The sequence below is a fragment of the Bubalus bubalis genome, chromosome 13 (genome assembly GCF_019923935.1).
Source record: "Bubalus bubalis isolate 160015118507 breed Murrah chromosome 13, NDDB_SH_1, whole genome shotgun sequence".
Lineage (NCBI taxonomy): Eukaryota > Metazoa > Chordata > Mammalia > Artiodactyla > Bovidae > Bubalus > Bubalus bubalis.
In genome coordinates, this window is record NC_059169.1 from 40,814,487 (window position 1) to 40,837,996 (window position 23,510).

Below are 23,510 nucleotides of genomic sequence, written 5' to 3' on the forward strand. Positions count from 1 at the left end.
TAATTGTGTCAGCTCTGGTTCAATCCATATTAAGTGTTCACATAATTACAACTATGGAGACGCTCCTCAAAGGTCAACGTTTACTCTTCCTTTCTTGTAGGTTGTATTGTCAGGATTTTCATTTGCTGAGTTTTTGAAAATTCTTATCCCTCCTCTAGTCCTGAGTTGTCTGATTCTCTTCTCTTTGCCTTCGTGTTGCGTCAGGGCCTTCTTCTTGGCGTCTTGGCACTGCCCTGCCTCGCACACAGCTGTGGCCCTGCGGCCCCATACTTGTCAGTCCTTTTCCTCTCTCTTGAGCCATCTGTCTCCTTATCTCCTGGTTCCTCCTCCTCTGTTGACCTCCTTTGCTTTTCGTCTCCTCTTTCCTGAGAAGAGTCTTGTAGGAGAGGTACATGTTTGACATCTAGCATATCTTTACTTTTGTATTTGATTGATGGCATAGTTGGGTCTGCAGCACACAGGGTGGCACGTTATTTTGCTTTGGGATTTTGAAGGTATTCCTCCACTCCAGCTTCCATTTGGATGCCATTATGATTCTCAGTACTTCTGTTGCTGACCTTTCCTTTCCCCTCCCCTCTTGCCTTTTCTCTCTCTTTGGAATCTTGTAGAAGGCTCTTCCTGTTGCAGGAGTCCTGAATTTCTCGAGGATATGCAGTTTTTCATCACATATGTGTATGATCAGTTTTCATCAAATTTTGCAGGTTCTATCATTTGCAGCTGGTTCAGCATTCTGTCCACTTTTAAATCTTTATTTTATGGAAAAAAATTTTTTTTTCAAATACACAAATCTCTTGTTATCCAAATTGATTCATTTACTGAGTTCAGATAGCAAGCAACCAGATAGGGATATGTCAGAGGATCCAGGAATACTGTTTCCTCCAAAGCTGGCTCCTTCAAAATTTCTTATCATCTGTTCAGTTCAGGGAGTTTGGGGAGCATGGCAGGGTCGTGCCTGGTTCATGCTGTCCTCATCTCCCCGTTCTGTTTCCTCTTTAACGCCCGTATTCCCAGGTTGAAATCCTGGACTTCAATGCCACTTTTCTTCAATTCCAATTATTATTTTGCTCCTGTTCTGTCTTTGCTTCTACTTTCTGAATGGTCATGTCATCATCATCTTCCCATCCTTTTATTTATATCATTTTGTTCTACTGTCACATTTTTAATTTCCAAAAGCACTTGTTGTTCTTACAGTAATCCTTTGTTCATGATGTCCTCTTTTTGTTTTTGAATGCATTTACAATCGCCATAATCTCTGATGGGAGCAGCAAACAGCTTCCTATAAGCTCTGCGTTAGAATGTGGGCTTCTCAGCAGAGTCACCTGGCTGGACTATGGCTTGTTGAGCCCCTGGTGGCAGGAGGTATCTGTAGGCTTGATTCTAGGACCAGTTAGCTTCTCATAGACAGATCTTCCAGACTCCTGCCTACAGGTATAGGCCAGGCAGCCATGTGAAACGTGAATGGGAAGAAAACTGGGCATCTCAGCACTCTGCTTGCCCCCAACTCTGTTCTCTGTATGATTTCCCCACCCTCACAGAGTCCCAGGACTCCCAAGTAGAGGCCCCATGCTTTCCTCTATCCAGAGACCAAAGTATTCCTCTTCCAGGATTGAAGAGGGCAGTCATGTGCATTCAGTGAAGTATTGGAAGATCTAACTAATTCTCAGAGGCATTGTCAACCAGTCTCCCTATTATAGCTTAACTTTACCCCCATTTCTAGACTCACATGGAACTGACAGCCTCTGAGATTCTGGAAGGTTTTGTTGGTTAAGTGAGTTGCTTCTCAGTTTTCCTCCCAATTGGCTGAGCTTCCTTCAGCTTTCTGGGGTCTGCTAAATCATTTACCTTACCTCCATCTGCTTTTTGCCTTTCCATATATATATATGTATTTGCTATTATTGACTCATCTCACATCCTGTGCCAGAAGAAAAATCTATTACCTCTCATTTTATTTGAATTGGAGAGAGAGTAAAAGTCAGTGTGTATCATCAATCTGCTCTTTCTTAATGCGAAAGTCATATTCTTGTTGGCTCTTTGTGTTTCCCTTTCTGTCAATCATTTATCCATATGTTTTAGCAGATTTTCTGTAGAGTTTCTTGTCTTTTTCTTTGAATTTCCTTATATATTGTAGTTTTAGTTCCTTATTGAGTTTCTATCCTTATGTTAACAAACTTGGACCATGTGATAAAGCTCTGCTCTCAAAATTTTAATTTTCCAAAATGTGAAGTTAGATGTTAACACTACTGGATTCTGAGGGTGTGTATTGTTGTGTGAGAGTCACACAGCGGAAGTACCGCAGTGATTTAATGCCTTAAAAGTTTCTCTCTTTGTTTTAAATTACAGTCATTGAAAGAACACCTATTATGTAGCATATGATTTGTATACGTTGTCTTGGTTGGAAATTGTAGAAACCCAGACTGGCAGAGGCTGATAGTCTTGAAATATCTGTTCTTTCCTCCTTCTGTGATAATAGAATTTTTTTCTGGAGTGTATGGCTTCCCAGAATAAAGATGACTGACATTTTTTAGCTTCTAGAGGTGACATTTTCTAGCTTCTAGAGGTGACTGAGGAAGTTCTAGCCAGTGAGATGTAAGTGGCAGCTAGGAACCCACCTGTGAAGTCACCTCATGGCTTCCTCCCTTCTTTCTTTCTGTGTGTGGCATGCTGATGCAATGGCAGGAGGTCTAGCTGTCATCTTAAACCCATGAGAGGGGGTCAGATTCTTGGAATGGCTGTCCTGGTAAGCTGCATTGCACGCGGTCCTGTAAGACTTGGGGGAGGAGGACTTCCCTACCAGCTCGGCATTCTGAATGCTAGAGATACAGGCTGCAGTTATGTGTGTCTAAAGCCACCGTCCTTTTAAGCCACCGTCCTTTTAAGTCTGCTTGTTTGCTGACACTTGCAGCTAAACCCAATCTTAACTGATAGAGCGATGCATACTTGCTTAATCGAAAACAGGTTTAAGGCTTATTGGCTTATGGGAATGGGTTCATCCAAGAGGTGAAGCGGTCTTAAGTCCTGCTCCATGAAGCAGTTTAAATTATGTCATTAGTACTCTCCTTCTCTATTCGCTTTTCAGGTTTGTTACTTTTGCTTGCTTTATTCTCAGACTGTTCATATGTGGCAACAGTATGACTTCTGGTTTCCTCTGTCATGAAGACATGTATATTCTCAGAGAAAGAGCAAGCACTTTTTCTGATAATTTAACAGTTGTCCCTATTGCCTGTTCCCTAAACCAGTCAAAGGGGACCAGGGGAAGGATGCTCAGTTAGACCAGGGTCACATGCCCATTCCTGAGCTCCAGGCAGAGGGACATCCATTCCCAGACCCAGGGACTACATGGAATTTCTCTGGAATGAAGGAGGGGCTGGTTCTGAGAAGATGCTGGGAAAATAAATATATGTTTGGTTGCATTATATATAATTACCCATCATGTTGCTGTGATTTTAAAATATATATATGTTACTTTCTTGCTTTTTCTGTGTTTTTCAGTAGTTTTTTCCAAACAATGTAATGAATGTTAAATGAATGATTTTATTCATTTTGTTCATGAGGCAAATCAGTGACAGTTAAGAGATAAAAATAAAATTAATAATGCAGCAAGAATGTACAAAGTATTCTTTGCCTGTACAGAATAGTAGATAGTAAGATGATCAGATAAAAATACCTGTGGTTAAAAAAAAAATCACAATATAATTTTAATAGAGATCATTTCTTAGTGATAATTAAGCATTCCTTATTAGAGTGGTTACAGTGTATCGTAGCAGACTGTCTCAACTATAGTCAAGAAACAACCTAATGGAACTCATTTGCAATTTGTAATCTTTGCCAGTAACTCTTCTTTTTCTCCCATGAGCCTCCTGAAAAGCCCCACCCAAAATCACAGTTGACTCAAGTTTCTTATAATCGGGTGGAAAAGCGAATCTCAAGAGTCCCTCAAAATGAAATGAAATATATCGTTTCTTTTGGAAAACAAATGGAAAAGTATAATTTTTAAAATACATTTTAAGAATACAGGTGTTGTAGCCTGTGAACAAACTAAGTACTTCTATAAATGTTCTTTACAGATTTATTGAAGTATGATACACAAAAAACTGCACATATTTAATGTATGTAATTTGATGAGTTTGAACATCTGTGTACACCCATTATATCATCACCATAATCAAGGTAGTAAACATATCCATCACTTTCCAAGAGTTTGTGTCTCCTTGCCTTTTTTTTTTATGGTTCAGTTCAGTTGCTCAAGAACACTTAAAATGAGACATACCGTGTTAACAAATTTTTAAGTGGACAACATAATGTTGTTAGTTATATTTACTGTGTTGTAGAGCAGATCTCTAGAACTTGCTCTTCTTGTATTACTGTAACTTTATATCCATTGAACAGTAACTCCTCTTCCATAAACTTAAAAAGAAAGCCTTGCATAGAGGTGAGTCAGGCATTTTTAAAGATAAACTTTATATATATATATATATTTATTTTTTTAAACTTTAGATTTATAGAAGAAAATGTGACAAGAGCACAGAGCGTTTTCCTATACCCTACACCCTTGTTAGAAAAGCTTTGTTCCTATGGTATGTTTATTGCAGTTTTTTAACCAATACAGACACATTATTATAATAAGTTCATACCTGCTTCCCATCTTTTCAGTTTTTACCCACTGTCCTTTTCCTGTTCCAGGATTTCATCCAGCACCCACACTACATTTTGGGGTCATACCTGTTTGGCCTCTCGTGGCTATGGTACGTTTCCTGTATTTCATGACCTTGACAGTTTGTGGAATACCGGACTAATGTTTTGTAGGGTGAATCTCAACTGGTGTGTGTCCTTCTCATGATTAGTCTTGGCTTAAAGGATTTTGAGAGGAGGGTCACAGAGCTAAAGTGGCATTGTCATGACGTCAGATCAACAGTACATTCGGTCAGAATGATTTATCACTGTTGATGCTGACCTGGGTTACCTGGCTGAGATAGGGTTGGTCAAGTTTCTCCACTGTAATGTTATCCTCTTCCTTTCTTTCCTTACTGTTACTACCCTTTGGAAGGAAGTCACTGTGTGTCTCATATTTGAAGAGTAGGGTGTAATGGTTTCTCCTTGAGGGTGAAGTGTATACAAAAATTATTTGGACTTCTTCAGCTCATGAGATTTGTCCATTGTACCTTATTATCTATCTGTCTCTTTTTATCTAAACCTTTATATTAGTATAGACTTCGCTGTTTGTTGTTTAGTCAGTAAGTCAAGTCTCTTTGTGGCCCCATGGACTGTAGCCCTCTGGGCTCCTCTCTGTTCATGGGGTTTTCCAGGCAAGAACACAGGAGTGGGTTGCTATTTCCTAGACTTATGGCTGTTTATTTTATGCTTTCAGTTATAATCTAATACTACTTAATTTTGTTACTCAAATTGTACTTGGTTGGCACTGGGAACTCTTTTCTTTGGGCCTTGTATCGTTTGACAAACTCCCTTAATTGTGTTTTTGTGTGTTTTTTGTTTTTCTCTTGTCTTTCCGTCCCTTTCCCTTTGTCTTCCCCTTCCCCTCCTCTCCCCTCCTCTTCTCTACTTTCTGGGTCTTTAAGATGTTACATGCTCATCTTGTGTATCTCCTGCCTCAGTCCTACAATCAGCCATTTCTTTGTAAGACCTGGTTTCTTTTATTAGAGAATGGTATTAGAAACCAAGAACTGGGTACATGGTGTGCTTATTGCGGCTGGGGTGTTTTTATTATCTCATTTATAGGTGTAGACTTGGAGATCCCAAAGAAAAATGGTGGTAATGGAAGAGGGTAGAAATAGTTGTGGTCAGATTGTGGACTAAGAGGCCTGTGTCTGGGTAGTGTCTCTTCCATTCCTCTGCATTTTGGGAACGTTTTTCTCTCTGATATTTTTTGTGAGGTGGTTTATTTTCCTGGCCTTTCTCATGAGTCATTTATCTAAGGGCAAAGTATAAGAGAATTTTTATTAATGTTCTGACTGGTGGAGTTATTCATCACATCATTTTTTCTTTTTTTTTGCAGTTTGCCAAAAAGGCATACAATGAAATATGATCTGCTAAAGACTGTTGTGTATTGTTTCTGACAATAAGAATAGATGCAAAATTCCTCACAAGATTATTGGTAAGCATGAAGCCCTTTAGGACTATTTAATAGATATAATGCTCCTCACTCTCTTCTCTCAACTTAAACAGCAGTTGCTCTGAGCACTTGCCTAATGTATTATAACTAGATCTACAGCCCGATTTTCTCATTTTAGTCTTTATTGAAAACATAAATATTATCTTGAGTAGAGAAAATCTTGAGAAACCTTCGTCAAGAAACTCTTCCTTAGAGAAAAATTTAAACCCTGTCTAATGGTATAGCACATACTATTTTGTCCCTTTGCATTAATTACTCAGTGCTTTTAGAATGGGCTTCCCTTGTGGCTCAGTGGTGAAGAACTGAGCCTGCCAGTACTGGAGAGGTGGGTTTGATCCCTGGATCGGTAAGATCCCCTGGGGGAGGAAATCGCAATCCATTCCGGTTTTCTTGCCTGGAAATCCCATGGACAGAGAGGAGCCTGGTAGGCTACAGTCCATGGAGTTGCAAAAGAGTCAGACATAGCTTAGTGACTGAACAACAACCAAGTTCTTTAGAAATGGGAGATCAGTAGCTTTTACTGGTTTTCCTGGTCAGGGATCAAGATCCTTCTATAATCTGGATTTCCTGTATTTCAGGAAAACATCAAAAAACACTGCAGCCATTATGGAAGCAGAGAGTGTACACATACTCATGCACACACAGAGGTTAATTTCCGACGAGGTCTGCTGTGTGTCAGGAAATTGAAGTGAGTTGTTTCATTTTCACTGCTACTGTATTAACGTGGACAGAATGGCTCTCCATTAGGCTGCCATGAATTATCTTATCCTTGTCCTCCTTCTCCACACCTATATTTAGCCATCTCTAAGTAGATTCTATTCTTTTGAAGCATTTGAGCACATTATTTTTTGATGGTTGAAATGGCTTAATTTGTCAAGGGATGAGGGTCTTAATTTTATTTTTTTTCTGGCTGTTAGCAGACTAATTAGAAAAGCTTGAGCAGTGCTAGACCTGTACTTCATCCAAACTTTCAAGTTTACAGACTTAATGAAAAAATAATATTTCACAAAGGGAATCTTCAGTTTAACCTTGTGGAGAGTGTTTTTAGTCAATCAGTCAATTAGTCAGACATTGCTTATCATGCATGGGGTCTTAATACCTTTCTTCTAATTTTTTTTTTTTAAACTGAGGAGCCTTTGCTGTTTTCTTGAATCTCTGATTCCTATTTTACTTTTATTTCTCCATACTTTGCTATGTCTCCTGGGATATGTGGTAAAGTTCCTGCCCGTAGAGATCATTGTGCTATCTCAGTTTTAATTTGTGCCTCAGTTAATGCTTTTCTCATGTTCATTTAAATGCTTTATGAGTTTCTGTTCTCTGAAGCATAGATCTTATCTGTTTGATTGAATGACACATTGCAAATATTTAATGTTTCATATTTATGAGGGCTTTCTGAATTATTTTATTACCCTTTTGGACATACTTATCAGGTCTTACTTAATTGATGTTAAGACTCAGCAATCCATTAAGCCTTTTTCAATCAATTCAAACTGAGGCTGTAACTAGGATTCCTGTAGTCCTAACTCCCACATGTTCACCATAGCTGAGTCAAAAGAGAGATTCTTTTCTGGGTTAGCTTCTAGGAATCTTTAGGACCTTTGACTTCTTGATATCATTGTTACAGTAAAAGCATGGACTATTGGCTGGGCAGGAGAGATGCTCCCAGGTCAGATTCATTTTCAGGATTGGGTCCTCACACTGTAAATTGCATTTGAGATCTTATCTATTAAGAATTAGCCAGTAGATAACATCATTCTAAATATTTAAGTAAGTTATTGATAAATCAAATACATTAACAGAAAATAATAGTAGCAAACACTTACATAGCCTTTTTAAGCATATACCAATTTTCTGTGAAGCAAGTACTGTGTCATAATATTTGTTTTGCAGGTGATGAAATTATGATGCTGATAATTTATATACTTTGATTGTATTCACACAATAGCAAGGCAAGATTGGACCATTCTGACTCTAGAGACTGATGTAAAAACTATACTATCCTGCCCTGAGATCTATCCTTTCCTTTGGAGAGAGGTGGGGACAGAGTGAGGGGGGAGAGAGGGAAGGAGAGTGTGTGTATAAGTCGGAGATCTGGGGGAACTTTATTGCCATATATTTATTTTTACTCTTTGACCGTGCCCTGTGGCATGTGGGATCTTAGTTCCCCAACCAGGGTTTGAACCTGTGGCCCCTACGTTGGACGCACGAAGTCTTAACCACTGGACCAACAGGAAAGTTCCTTATTGCCGTATCTTTGATGTTGGATTTCTTTTTCATGAAGTTGAGCTGCGGGTGTTGGTGATTTTGAAGAGTTTTAGGAAATCACAGTTTGTGCTGTCACTTGAAGTACTACAGTTCCTGTCTCCCCACTCATCCAAATGTTAGCCCCATTTACCCACTGCTTGCATTTGAGAATAAGTCAGCACTTTCACGTGAATACTCAAGGTCAGTTCCATTTGATAAATATTTATCAGTCATCTCCTGTGCGCAGCATTCACAAGGATACATTCTTGACCTGGGTGGGACAAAACCTTATCCGTAAGTGAAATACATCCATATTAAATACTCAGGTGAGTAACTACACTGCAAGGCATATGAATGGCAGAAGATACTGTGGGAGTTCAGAGGTGGTAGAGAATTAGGACATAATTTGTTTGAGGAAGTGGCTTTCAAGAGAAGTTATGAACATGGGATTTCTTTTAGAGATATTTGAGATAGAAGGAACCAGAGGTGCTTGGGAGGAAAGGTGTGCGTAAGTGGTTGAGTATGGTTGTTGGTTCAGATGTGTACCTGGTGGGGAATAATTTTTGAGATGTGGTTTGGGGTTGTAGTGTGAATTTTATTCATTGCCAGCACTGTGGAAATTGTTGTGACAGTGAGAAGGGAAAAGAAAGGAATCAATTTAAGATCCCCTTTCTCAGGATGCATAGGGCTTGACGACTAATAGAATGGGAAGGATATGGGTGGAGGAGGAGGGTTAAGGTTGATGTCAAGCTTTTAAGGTCAAGGAGACTTGGGAGGATGAATGGAGATCAGAAGAGATGGTTCTCTCAGACGATATAGAGTCTGCGTGCAATGCTGGAGGTCCTTGGGTTCAATCCCTGGGTCGGGAAGATCCCCTGGAGAAGGGAATGGCAACCCACTGCAGTATTCTTGCCTGGAGAATTCCATGGATAGAGGAGCCTGGCCAGGCTACAGTCTATGGAGTCGCGAAGAGTCAGACGCTGACTGGGCGACTAACACTTGAAATTTTCACTTTCACTAGCCTGCTTTGCTGAGCAAGGATTATTTCTATATTCACTAGAAACATTTTTTGACCACCTCAGCTGTGGAAAACCTGAATCAAACAACTGACTGTTTAAAGGGTGTGTGTTTAAGGAGTGGGGACAGCTCCATAACGGAATTGTGGAGAAAATACCTCTTCAGAACAACAGCTTTGTTATGTAGCACATTCAGTGTGTCTGGATGAGGTATTCTAAGAGCCTCTTGTTCAGTCTTAAGTGGTTTGAAAATAAAGGAGAGAAGTTGTAGGCATACTTACGTTGGCACTGAGTTTGTACGACTGGACTCCACTTTGTTTCTGAAACTGTTTTTGGCTTGATGGTGGCTCCCGAGGTCTCTGCCATCCAGTGTCCCAGTCCAGGACTGCAGATGTTCAGTGCAGCCACTTGGAGCCTCAGATCTTCTCAGGAGTGGTGGGTGGTCTGAGTGTGCAGTCCTGTATTTTATGCACAGGTGGCATCGAGCATACCTTTCTTCCTTGGCAACGTTCTCCATGATGGCACAAATCCTGTCTGCTTTAGATGACTATTGAATTTTAGCACTTGGCAGCGTGCCTGATACATGGTAGACTCATAAAAACAGAAGTGAAGTGGTGATGAGTTGTTCCCATATCCTGTGGCAGATTAAGTTTGCGAACATGATGTTCTGATGGCTGTTTGTTAGGGAACGTGTGAACTAAGGAACCTGTAGGTCTGATTTGCCCTTTATTGATTTCAGTATGTGATACCTGTAGTTGGATTATTTCAACCTGAATATCTGTTTAACACTATACTTGATTTTTGACATTCATGGGTTCCCCCCACCCCACAATTGTAATTAGGTTTTTATTGGTCCTATATACTTATGAATATATTTTTGGTCAGCTTACAAGTTTCCAAAAGACAAAGATGACCCTTCCTAGATTCTTATTGGGCTTGCATTGAATGTATACAACATAGTTTTGGAGAGAAAGTACATTTTAAAAAAATACTTTCAGTCTCATAACTTGGTCTCTTCAGTCATTTGTTTAGGTCTGTTTAGTGTCTTTTGATAATTTTTTAGATAAAATATATTTTACTTAACAGGGAAAGGGTAAAAATTCTGTAACACAGTAAGTCTTATTAATTTTGCCTGCATATCTTCTTTTTCTAATTTTATTGAGATATGATTATACAGTGCTGTATAAGTCTGTGTAGAGCATAATGGTTTGACTTTGCATACATTATGAAATGATTGTTGTAAGTTTAGTTACTATCCATCATCACACAGATACAATAAGAAATAGCCCCCCACACCCAAAAAAAAAGTTTTTTTTTTTTTTCCTTGTAGTGATAGCTCTTAGGATTTGCTCTACTGAGTTTGTTTTTGAGAAAGCCATCCTGTGTACTTTATAAATTGACTATAAGGTACTGTTTTGTGTTGATTTATGGACGATACGTCACATGCGAAAGGTTTCAGTTCAGTCGCTCAGTTGTGTCTGACTCTTTGCGACCCCATGAATCGCAGCACACCAGGCCTCCCTGTCCATCACCATCTCCCGGAGTTCACTCAAACTCACGTCCATCAAGTTGGTGATGCCATCCAGCCCTTCTCCTCCTGCCCCCAATTACTCCCAGCATCAGAATCTTTTCACTGAGTCAACTCTTCGCATGAGGTGGCCAAAGTACTGGAGTTTCAGCTTCAGCATCATTCCTTCCAAAGAACACCCAGGGCTGATGATCTCTAGAATGGACTGGTTGGATCTCCTTGCAGTCCAAGAGACTGTCAAGAGTCTTCTCCAACACCACAGTTCAGAAGCATCAATTCTTCAGCACTCAGCCTTCTTCACAGTTCAACTCTCGCATCCATACATGACTACTGGAAAAACCATAGCCTTGACTAGATGGACCTTTGTTGGCAAAGTAACGTCTCCGTCTCTGCTTTTCAATATGCTGTCTAGGTTGGTCGTAACTTTCTTTCCAAGGAGTAAGCGTCTTTTAATTTCATGGCTGCAGTCACCATCTACAGTGATTTTGGAGCCCAAAAAAATAAAGTCTGACACTGTTTCCACTGTTTCCCCATCTATTTCCCATGAAGTGATGGGACCAGATGCCGTGATCTTCGTTTTCTGAATGTTGAGCTTTAAGCCAACTTTTTCACTCTCCTCTTTCACTTTCACCAAGAAAGGCTTGGGACAATATAAATGGTAGTGTGTGCAGGTCGAGTTCTGTGTGGTCAGCATGGCCATCTTTGCTTCCACTCTTAGTCCAGTGATCTTTCAAGCTGAGGCTAGAGATATTTGTAACATTTCCATTTTTCTCTTAATTGCATTAAGTTTTTGAAAGCTAATATTACTAAATATTACTAAAGCTAATATTTCTAAGTAATAGTCCTTTATTTTTTTGTTTTGTCCTTTTTCCAAAAGGAATATTTTTTTTTGTAGTAAATCTTTAATAAGACGAAAGCACAGGAATGGCATTATTTCTTTATTTTAAAATGTCTTACAAAATTATGTTTTCTTGTGTAACATTATCCAGGTATGATATTAGAAGTATGAGGGAATCCAAAGATTTTACCAGGCCAACTTGTCAGAGGGACTCATAAATTAAAATTACGATATTGACATATTGTTAATTGATAATCAGATTCAGGGAGACAGTACTTCTTAGAGAGCTTATTTCTTTAAAGCAAAATTGTTTGCTTTTACAAAACTTTTCCAGGAAGGCACGTAACAGGAAAAGTGAATTCATAGCTATTTTGAAAAATAGTAATCTGCCTTTTAATAATATTAAGCATTTTTTTCCTGGGAGGTTATCACCCCTCAGTTTTACATGTTTTACATTATGCTGTAAATCTTATTTGAATAATTTTAACATTTCCAAAACATAGCTCAGAAAGCAATTTAAAAGAAACAGAGTGTTTGAAGTTAGACACAACCTTCTTTCTTAGTTAAGCAGTCAGCTTATTTTACCTGAATATTTATTTGCTCTTAAGTCAGACATACCTTGAGCAAAAACTATTCTCTGGGTTAAGATTTTTAATGATGTGAACCTTAGGTTAATAGGGCTCTTTTATTCTGGTCATCTGTTTTGTGAATGGAGTGGTGATTGGCAAGTACATTCATTTTCATATAAAGCTTGAATGATGTAGACCAACTGGAGACCCTTACATGACCTCTCCATGTGGAGTTGCGTTGTACCTTCTCTTCCCTTCTTATATTGCTTTCCTGGGAGATGACCAGCTGTGAGTTTCTCAAGATCAAAGGTGATATCATTTCTGTGTCGATAGCCCCGGTATGTCCAGCAGAGCCAAGCAATAGTATGTGCTTAATAAATGTGGGTTGAATGAGTACAACTAATTGTATGTATTAATATGTGTAGCAGACATTGTTTCCTACTGACAGATTTTCTTTCTGAAACATTTTATTTTTAAATAATTAGAGGTTCACGGGAATTTTGCCCACTATACTCCTGAGATACAAGGGAGATCTGGAACTCCTTTATCCTGTTTCCCCTGATGGTAATATTTTGTGTGACTGTTGTGCAAAATCAAAGCCGAGAGATGGATCCAATCTTGTAGGCTTATTCAGATTTTGCTAGTTTCACATGTACTTAATGTGTGTGCTTGCATGTGTAGTTCTGCACGGTTTTGTCACATGTGCAGATTTATTTAACCACTGTCACAGGCAGAAGGCTTCCCCGTGCTGCCCTTTGATTGCTCACCCCTCCCCCGCCACACAATAGGCTTTTAATCGTGCTGACTCTGCTTGGCTGTTGCTCCTACATTATTTATGACATATAGCAGAATGATGTTTCTGTTCTCTATGTCTGTCTCTCCATTGCTGCCCTGCAAATAGGTTTATCAGTACCATTGTTCTGGATTCTATATATGTGGGTTAATATATGTTATTTGTTTCTCTCTTTCTGACTTCACTTTGTATAATAGGCTCTAGGTTCATCCACCTCATTAGAACTGACTCAAATGTATTTCTTTTTATAGCTGAGTAATGTAGAAAGTGCTTCCCTGGTAGTTCAGCTGGTAAAGAATGCAATTCCTACATTGCAGTTCGCCTGTAATGCAGGAGACCCTGGTTCAATTCCTGGTTTGGAAGATCCCCTGGAGAAGAGATAGGCTACCCACTTCAGTATTCATGGGCTTCCCTAGTGGCTCAGGTGGTAAAGAATCCACCTGCAATCCAGGAGACTTGGGTTTGATCCCTGCTTGGGAAGATCCCCCGGAGGCGGGCATGGCAACCATTCCAGTACTCTTGCGTGGAGAATCCCCATGGACAGAGGAGCCTGACGGGCCACAGTCCACGGGGTCACAAAGAGTAGGATACGGCTGAGTGACTAAGCACAGCACAATCAAGAAAAGGGCTTCCCTGGTGGCTCAGATGGAGCATCAGTGATAGGATTCGTGGCTGTTCCCCACTCTATAAAGATCATCTCTCACCCACAGTTTACACATTTCCTATTTTAAAGAAATATTATCTTAAAATTGGCTTCCGCAAAGTAGGGAATTGTCAACACAGATAATGAGAGTCCACTCGCCGTTAGTTGGAATTTACAGACCACGTAGTATAGTTGTTATCCAGAAAATGCATGAGGTTGCAAAACATAAATTTAATGCTAAAAATGGGGATCCAGTGTTAATGAGTTAGATGTTGACAAATGAATCTTAGGAAATGATCTTAAGTGTAATAAATTGATTCAGTCTTGCGTGCCCTGAATGGGTGTGTCTAGCGGGTTTTAATTGGTGTGACCACGGATGCTTTGTGCATGGTGGAGGCTGTAAGGATGGATGCATACAGTAGGCTTAGTGTGTCTCAGTGTGTGACTTTACATGTTAAAAGGGAATTCATCCCTTGGAGTGAATATAGCAGCCTGAGTTGCAGATACAACCACCCATATTTAGATAAGTACAGAGGAAGCTTTTCGTATGGAAGGGGAAAAACTGTTGCTTGTGGAAATTTTTGCTTTAGGAAGTAGTTTGGAGTTTTGAAAATGAATCTCTTTTACTCTCAAGTTCTACAGATCCTATTTGTATCTCTTGTCTGGGTATGAGAGAGAAGGTGGTGTGTCTCTCCCTTCTCTCATCTGCTTATTCTTTTACTTTCATTATGCTGGAAGGTGGCCTTGCGTGGTGGTCAGCAGTAAAGAATCTGCCTGCCGGTGCAGGATATGCGGGTTCCATCCCTGGATTCGGAAGATACCCTGGAGAAGGGAATGGCTACCCACTCTAGTATTCTTGCCTGGAGAGTTCCACGGACAGAGGAGCCTGGTGGGCTTACAGTCCATGGTGTCGCAAAGAATTGGATACAACTGAGCAACTTAGAGAGATGCTGGAAGGCACGGTGGTGAAAGTGACTTGGGAATTTAATCATTGGAAGTGAAGGAACTTCCCCTGCTGACTTTGCTTCTTGCCTTTCTTCCTTTCCTGCATCCTCTAGCCTCTCTCAGACTGCCTGCTGGGCCAGAAGCTATTGTGAAAAAAACTTTTGTAAAGAAAGCGTCCAGGTGACACTCCCTAAACCTTGAGAAAAGTACTGCCACCTCCTCGAGTTGAGAAACCTCGGCCTGTCTTGGGAACATCGGGTCCCTGTTGGGCGTGGAATGCAGGTTTGTGTGTACACTCTGAGCGGGTGTGGGAACCTGCCGGTGGGCGTGGGGACACCATGTCTGGGTTAGTGTCAGGCTAAGCCTTTAAAAATAGCTTGTTTTTCATTTCTGGAATATAGCCTTCCTGTTCCAGTTTATTAACTCTCAATTTTTAAACTCTTATACCAGGTGCTGTGGGAAGTTAACAAAAAAGTCTTTATCTTGAGGAACTCACAATCTCTTCAGAGGATTTATTTACTAGTGGGAGACAAAAGAGATTTACCCGGAGTACAAAATAACAGGCCATGGACTTATTTTAAGTGCTGAGAGGATACATCGTTAGCCTGATAGAAGTGGTCTGGGCGCAGTCTGTGAAGACTAGAGCGTGTGCGTATCCAGACGGTTCACAAGGAGTGAAGGACTGCTGGGCAGTGAAGAAGGGGGCACTTGAGAGGCAGGGGTTTTCAATGTGACTCATGTGTACACTGGGGTGGGGGTGGGTTGGAGTTCTGAGTTCAAGTCCTTCCACTGACTAGTTTTGTTAATTCAAGTTGAGTTCCTTCCCTGACTATATAATCCCTGTTGTTGATTTAAAAAAATTGCACAACCTAAATGTTAAGAATTACGTTTTATTTGGTGGATGAAACTGAGGACTTAAGCCCAGGATGCAGCACCTCAGATGGCTCTGAGGGACTGCTCTGAACAGGTGGGGAGGGGAGCTGGGCTGTATAGGAGTTTCAGCCGCAAAGACCAGGTGGTTGGAACATCAAAAGATTGTTGTTGTTCGCTCGCTAAGTCGTGTCCGACTGTGACCCCATGGACTGTAGCATGCCAACCCTCCCTGTCTTCTGTTATCTCTTGGCGTCTGCTCAAGTTCATGTCCATTGAGTTGGTGATGCTTTCTAACCATCTCATCCTCTGCTGCCCTCATCTCCTTTTACCCTCAATCTTTCCCAGCATCAGGGTCTTCTCCAATGAGTTGGCTCTTCACAACAAAGATTAGGTAGTCAGAACATCAAAAGATGACTGTTACTTAAAACCAGACATCTCAAGTTAAAGAGTTTAGTACTTTTCTTTGTATGGGAAAATGCCAGGAGTCTGGGCTCACTGAAGTCATTCCTTTGGTGGGCACCTCAGCTCTCTGGGGGCCAGTATCCTGTACTTTCTCATCCTGTGTCTCCTCAGGATGTACCGTGGGGGTGGCTACAAGAGTTGTACTGCTGGATAGTGGGCATCCCATTTCTATCCTGAGTTCCCTCAAGGCTCCCCTCTGGGAATGCTGTAGTGTGATGGCTTGATGGCTGCAGCATCCTTTGTTTATTGATATGGCAGGAAGTATTTTTCATTCATACAGTAAAACTATGAATATTAAATAATTTTTATAAAAAAACTCTATAAGCTGAAAAACTGTACACAGATTTGAATCCTTATCCTTTTAATATCAGTCTTAGAAATACATTTTTAAATTTCTTTTTTATACACTTTAAAAAATGCAGAGTGTTAGAAAGGATACTGTTTACCTATGTATAAGAGCATGGAATGGAACTGAAATAACCCAATTCAGCAGATCGTTTTAGGATGAAACATATATCCCCCTTTCAACTCGTAAGGAATGAATTTTTCGAATGATTGTGATTCTCTTCAGCTTTTCTAAAAATGTGTGAGGGAAAGATGGATTACTTCCAAAGAAGGACTGTGGCCCAGCTTTTTGTTTGGCTTCAATCTGACTTTATATTTTTCTTTGAAAAACAAACAAGTGCCAACAAACAAGACAAAAAGCTGTATTGGAAACTTCCGTTCCTTCCTGGAGGACCTGTTTATATGTCAGCTGCTGCAGTGGGGATCAAAAATACTCATCATCTCTGCCATGATTCAAGTAATCAAATTAATAAAAATAAATGTATCTCTTCCAGCCGAGATCCACTGTAGAATCAAGGGGGAAAGTCTGCCTGCTTTATACACAGCACCTGTGATCCTGTTTTCCCTGAGGAAGTAATTTGAGTACAGATTTGAAGTAAGCTGTGGGATAAACAGGCCTGGAGAGCAGAACAGAAGTCTACGGATTGAGATAAAAATTAATTGCTAAAACTATGAAGCCGCTGTATATGATTTGCTTTTTTATAATATTCTTCCATGGAAGCTTAGATAAAGCTGCTTCTGTATCTTCCTTAATACAGTGGTTTGGCTAAGCATTATGCTTTGTTCGACCTGAGATATTTTCTGAAATAATTCTCTGAGATTTCAAATACATCTTTCTCATACTTTGCTTCATAAAACTGAATCAGAGTAATGTATAAAAGTACTAAAGTAAGATTCAGGTGAATACTTTTATAAATCTGCGTGAAGGAAGAATTTCTAAGGGGTAAGGCTAAATCCAGAAATCATAGATTGAAAATAGATGGATATATTTGACTAACAAAATTAAACATCTTTATGATAAAAATTCAATAAGTTGAAATGACAGATTGTAATGTGGAAAAAACTATCTGAAATATATATGGCAGTGAAAATTTGTATTTTTAAGGAAAGAACTCTCTTAACCAGAATAAGGGCAACTGCACCAGTATAAAGATGGGAAAAGATTTGACCAGGAATTTCACAAAAGAAGACTTACACATGACCAGTTAACTGATCAATTCATGTTTAATCTGGCTGAATTCATGTTTAATCTCACTGATAGTCCAAGAAGTACAAGTTTAGAACTGTTTTCTTTTTTTTTTACTGTCAATTTGCATAAGATTAAAAATACGACCAGACCAAATGTTGGGGAGGATGTGGTAAATACTCATGTATATGCATTGATGAAGCATGTATAAACTTGTACTTTTCTGTGGAAATATATATAAACATTTAATATAGGAGTACCCTTTGGACCATAAATTTTACTTTTAGGAAGTTATTTCAGAAATGTGATAATGAATATGTTCAAAGGTCTGGCTACGGTTATGTCCACCAGAGTATGAAAGTGAAAGTGAAGCTGGTCAGTTGTGTCCGACTCTTGGCGACCCCATGGACCAGAGCTCACCAGGCTCCTCCGTCCCTGGGATTTTCCAGGCAAGAGTACTGGAGTGGGGTGCCATTTCCTTCTCCTCACCAGAGTATGGTTATCCCTAAAAATGAAGGAGTCAAAACATGTAATAGAGAGATAGTTAAATCAATATGGTACATTGACAGAAAACACTAAGCTGCTGCTAGAAAGACAACAGATTTTTGAATTTATTGATAGGGAAATTTGTCAGTGAAGTTGTTTTGTCAGTGTTGTCAGCTGAAGGAAGCATATTACATACAAAGTGGCGTTTGTATCAGGGATATATAGTAATGTTGAAAATGTGCTATGTGTTAGAACCTTTGCTAAGTGCTTTACATTGATTATTTCTTTTAATGACCATGGCATTCCTCCTACTAGATATTATTGGCCCCATTATACAGATTAACAAACAGAAATATCAGGATGATACGTAGCTCAAGGTTGCACCAATAGGAGGTGTGGAGCCAGGATTTAATGAGTACTTTCTAGAATTCATACTTTCGTGTAAGTGTATGCTTGTGTGAAAGGGCACAGCAAATATGGTTAACAGTTCTGTCTGTTTGTTACTAGTTTGTCAACTAACAAATGATTTAAGTTTTCTTATTTATACCTTTAGGTATTCTCTGAGGATTTTAGAATGTGCGCATTGTATCTCCCTAATCAGAAAAAGCAAAGCTATTTCTATTTTTTACTGTTTGTGCTATATAATTAGTTGTAGTTAGATTTTTAGAAGGGCAGGCACCCTCATTCTACTTTGTATACAATGTGTGTCAACTTTTACTATGAGGAAGAGTTGAAGAAAACTGAATGATCAGCATTATAATCGACATTTTTCATAAAAACCATAGGACATTGCATATTAGGAAATCCATAGGTGATGTTTTCTGTGGTACTTATTAGTGTAGGTACAACAAAATTGAGTTTTAAAGAAAAGCAATTAATATTGAGCATATTTATTGGCTTAAAAGTTTATACTTTTTAAACATTAATAAAGTCCATATAAGAGTAATTTTATTTTTATCAGCAAGCTTTAAATATCGAGAACTTACAGGAAAAAAGAAGTGTAAGATGCATAATTAACAATCTAGTTGTACAAACAAAACCTCAGAAACTGATAATCTGTATGTATTGGGTTGGTCAACAAGTTCATTCGGATTTTTCTGTAGGATGATATGGAAAAACCTGAATGAACTTTTGGGTCAACTCAGTATTTAAAATAGTAAGTTATCAGGTGGTACATTATAAACTTCAGATGAAAATATAGAAATAAAACTAAGTCATGAGGGTAGGGTTATATGTAAGTATGTATTGTATGTACTACACAAAGGAGCTTATAAAGTATAAGATGGATAGGGTCGAGTAATCCTCAAGGTAATAGGGAAGGTACATGGAGAAGTAAGGATTGGTTTGACCCTGAACACTGGCCACAGGTAGCTGAAGGTGGCAGGTAGCCTGAACCAAGTGGTCCAAGCCAGAGTGAGCAGGATGGGGGCAGGCCTTTAGTTCAGCGATGGTTGGCAGGTGATGGAAAGTAAAGTAGGAGAGGTCCGGTTATAGAGAGCTTCCCCTGTGAAGACAGTTGGACAAATTAAACAGAAAAATTTATGTAGAAAGTAGGACAAATTAAAAAAAAAAACTTCAAGGCCATTTACAGGGCTTAATAATAATAGTTTTATTTATTAAGGAAAGTCCTTTAATTAAAAAGAGTCCTTGCCTAACAGATTTGGAAGTTCCTGTTATCCACCCCAAGGTTTTATTGTCAGTTTTAAACCTGTGCTTTTATGAAATAAATTTTATGAAATATTAACAGTATCCCAAGAAATTACATCAGAAATAGTGAAGCTGATCAATCTGATTGGAATTTTGTGAGTAGTGTTCTTAGTTAAGAAACTCTGGTTGGATGGTGTTTTGAATATCATTTAGTTTGATTTCTCACCTCAATAAAGGTATTTCTTCTGTCCTAATCTTCTAAGGGAATCACTTCTGTTTGTCTAAAATGATGACTGGAGAGAAGAGGATGAAGACTGGAATTTGTTGCTTAGCCTCACGTTTGAAGTAGCCTGTTTTAGCTGTCGATGCGTTTGTTTATAGCTGAAGGAAAATTTAAAAGCACACACGGCATGTGTTCTTTTAGAAGATTTGTATTTATTGGGAAAGGATCATGTAGAATACTAAATTACCAGTTAAGTTAAATTTAATTTTTGAAATGCTTTTTTTAAAAAGCCATTTAATCTTTAATCACAACTAGAAAAAACATCTTTAAATCTCTTAATCTGGCAAATTGAATACTGTTTTTTGTCAGTGACATCATAAATATTTTAGGTAACTTTGTCAAGTAACAACATGCCACTTGATCTTTTGGCATGACTGTGAAAATAATGTATCAGATATTAAATATATCATGTTTGTATTCTAGGATACTAACTTTTTTATTTGATTGTCTCACAGTGTACTGTTTATAATGCTCAACATGACAAGTAGCATATTACAGGTATACACAAAAAGTATTCAATTCTGGTTTGACAAAAGATCAATTTCTTTGTTAGTAATAATTTAAAATAAGTTGATTATTAATAAGTAACAAATGCTTGTGTACCTCACACAAATATGGATTATCACCAGTAAGATATGGATCCCGTAAGTAACATAAGAGACCTATGGTGATAGTTTTTCATAAACAGAGAATTAATGATTAATCCACTTCTCTGCACCTGAGATGCCCCTGTCAAAGTAAATTGTATACTCTCCTTGGTATTCCATATGCCGTGTACTCTTTGTGCAGCTGGTCATTTAGAACAAAGTAAATTGTTGAATGTAAATTTAATGTACCACATCTTCAAACAAAAGAAATTATAGAACTGATTTTAAATCACACACAATATCATATACAATAGCATCGCTAGACTGATTGAATAAGGGGACTTAGTTAAGAAAGGCATTATGGATAAAGTGAGCAAGAGTTTTGAAAGAGCATAAAGATAGTAATTAGTGTACCAAGGCAGGTTTACCTATAGGAGGAACGGTGAGTTGTTGGGAGTCTGTGCACCCATCAAGACTTGGACTGTTTACCTAATCTGTGGATGTAGTATAGAGCCTTATACATATTGGTACTCCGTTTTTTTCTTCCTCCTCTTCTCCTTCATCTCCTCCTCCTACGGTTTCTGCTTCTTTTAAATATAGTGCCTTTCAGATATTAAAAATGGTAGAAAGTAGATTTTTAACAACTTACAGTATAAGTTGTTTCAGAACTCACTTTGGAGTTGGAGAGATGGAAGTTGATTCCTGCCTTCATCACTTGCTCCATCTCTGTGATATTGAGCAAGCTCTTTACCTTCAAGTTACAGATTCCTCATCTGTACCGTGGCAGAGCAACCACAGGGTCCTATTTTGTGATTTTAATGAGAAATCTTGCAAAGCCTTTAGCACTGTGTTAGCTTAAATGTTACCCTTAAATAAAAGGGACGTGGGATATGGCAGAATGCTACTTTTGTGGCCTGCATTAATGCATAAATGTATTCTTCATGGCCTACCTTAAACTTCTAAGAGGTGATACTAAGTTCCTTACCTATTGTCTGTAGAATATGATTATTTTCTCTTTAAATTATATTGATTGGAAGTGGGCTAGAATTAGGGAGGGTGTCGACTGTAAGCATGTAATGGACAAAATGACCATTTTGTTCTGAAATGGTAGAGCTGTTAAAATTTTTGTCCCTTCTAAATGTAGGTATTTATACAGTTTTTGTTAAAGTGGAAGCGTTGGTCACTCAGTTGTGTCCAACTCTTTGCAACCCCAGGGACTGTAGCCCGCCAGGCTCCTCTGTCTATGAAATTTCCCAGGTAAAAATACTGGGAGTGGGTTGCCATTCCGTTCTTCAGGGGATCTTCCTGACGCAGGGATTGAACCCAGGTCTTCTGCATTGCAGGCAGATTCTTTACCATCTGAGCCACCAAGGAAGCTCAGTTTTTGTTAATGCCCATTAAAAGTAGAGTGTGAGACCCCTGTGCTAATGCAGTGAAAGTGAAAGTCTTTCAGTCATGTCTGACTCTTTGTGACCCCATGGACTATACAGTCCTTGAAATTCTTCAGACCAGAATACTGGAGTGGGTAGCCGTTCCCTTCTCAGGGATCGAACCCAAGTCTCCCTCATTGCAGTAGGACTCTTAGCAGCTGAGCCACCAGGGAAGCCTAAGAATACTGGTGTGGGTAGCCGTTCTCTTCTCCAGGGGATCTTCCCAACCCAGGGGTCAAACCCAGGTCTCCCTCATTGCAGGTGGATTCTTTACTAGCTGAGCCACCAGGGAAGCCCAAGAATACTGCAGTGGGTAGCCTATCCCTTCTCCAGCAGATCTTCCTTACTCAGGAATCTAACCCGGGTCTCCTGCATTGCGGGTGGATTCTTTACCAACTGAGCTATCAGGGAAGCCTAAGGAATTGGTATTTCCCTGGACCAGAGGTTGACTTGAGTCAAGATACAGAGTCTGAAGCAGGAAGAGGAAGACAGAGGCAGTGACTTAGGGGAGAAATGGCCCAGTGCTGAGCTGAGCCCTGCCCACTGCTCCCCAGATTTTCCCCAGTGGCTGCTTTTCTGGCCTCTTAATGCTTTCTCCTGAGAGGTGGCCCTTCTGTCTCCAGTGGGTTCTGTTGTTGGCCATCTTCTTTTGCTTCCTGTTTTCCGGTAAGCCCTCTACCATTTTGGATAAAGCACAGGGTGCCCTCCCCTCCCCCACCTCGCAGCCCGGGTTCTGGGATGTCCACGTCTCCCAGGGCATCCTGACTTTTATGTTTACCTGTCAGTTTACTAGGGTAATTCAAGATAGGTGAGGACTTAAAACATTTTAAATGTAATCTGAGAAGATCTGCTGTGTAATTTTATGAAGAAAATTCATGTCTCCTCATAAGAAAATACAGAATTTTGGGTACCTTAGACCCACCTGTGAGTGAATCAGGTTCTACCAGCAACAAGAACTCTCTCTTCCTTTCCAGGCTTCTTTTCACTAGGCCTTGGTTCTGCACTTAGCCATGGCCTAGAGGTAAGAGTTAATAAAGCAGTGCCTTTAGGAGATTAAGTTACAGACCTTAACTTAGAAGGAACTGATTATGTTGTTTAGAAAGGAGGTAACTCTTCAAGAGAGGACCGAAGGTGCTGTTAATACTAGAATGCAAGGTTCGTTCATTCTAGAAGCTGAAACTTACCTGGTGTTTAGCGTTAAGACCTGCATAGAAAAATACACGAGAACGAATTGAAATAGTGATGCTGCGTGCCCTCGAGGCCCAAACCCTACCACAGGTCTTCCTAAATACTTACTTTAGAAATCATGAGAGACTTAGAAACCAAAAAAAAAAAAAAAAAAAAAGGTTAAAAGCATATCTGATCCAGCATATTCTGGCAGATTGTTCTAGGTGTAGCTAAATCTGACCTAAAGTGTATTATGATCTGGAAATATGCTTGTAATGGGCCTTTCCTGGTGGTCCAGTGGCTAAGACTCCACATTCCCCATGTTGGGGGGCCTGGGTCTG

General features: G+C 39.4%; 1 protein-coding gene across 29 annotated transcripts in view; it reads left to right on the forward strand.

Moving 5' to 3' along the window:
- KLF12 (Kruppel like factor 12) overlaps positions 1–23,510 on the forward strand; it is a 534,319-nt gene that overhangs the window by 89,039 nt on the left and 421,770 nt on the right. For 7 of the 29 annotated variants that reach the window (XM_044927249.2, XM_045162560.1, XM_025263167.3 and 4 more), the window contains exon 2: positions 6,011–6,109. The exons of 3 other annotated variants lie outside the window; for them this stretch is intronic. The gene's annotated coding sequence lies outside the window, so the exon portion shown is untranslated. Of the gene's footprint in view, positions 1–4,680; positions 4,743–6,010; positions 6,110–6,705; positions 6,816–14,816; positions 14,986–15,153; positions 15,352–23,510 lie in introns of all 29 variants that reach the window. 19 more of the 29 variants (XM_044927239.2, XM_044927234.2, XM_044927257.2 and 16 more) reach the window with 8 other exon arrangements.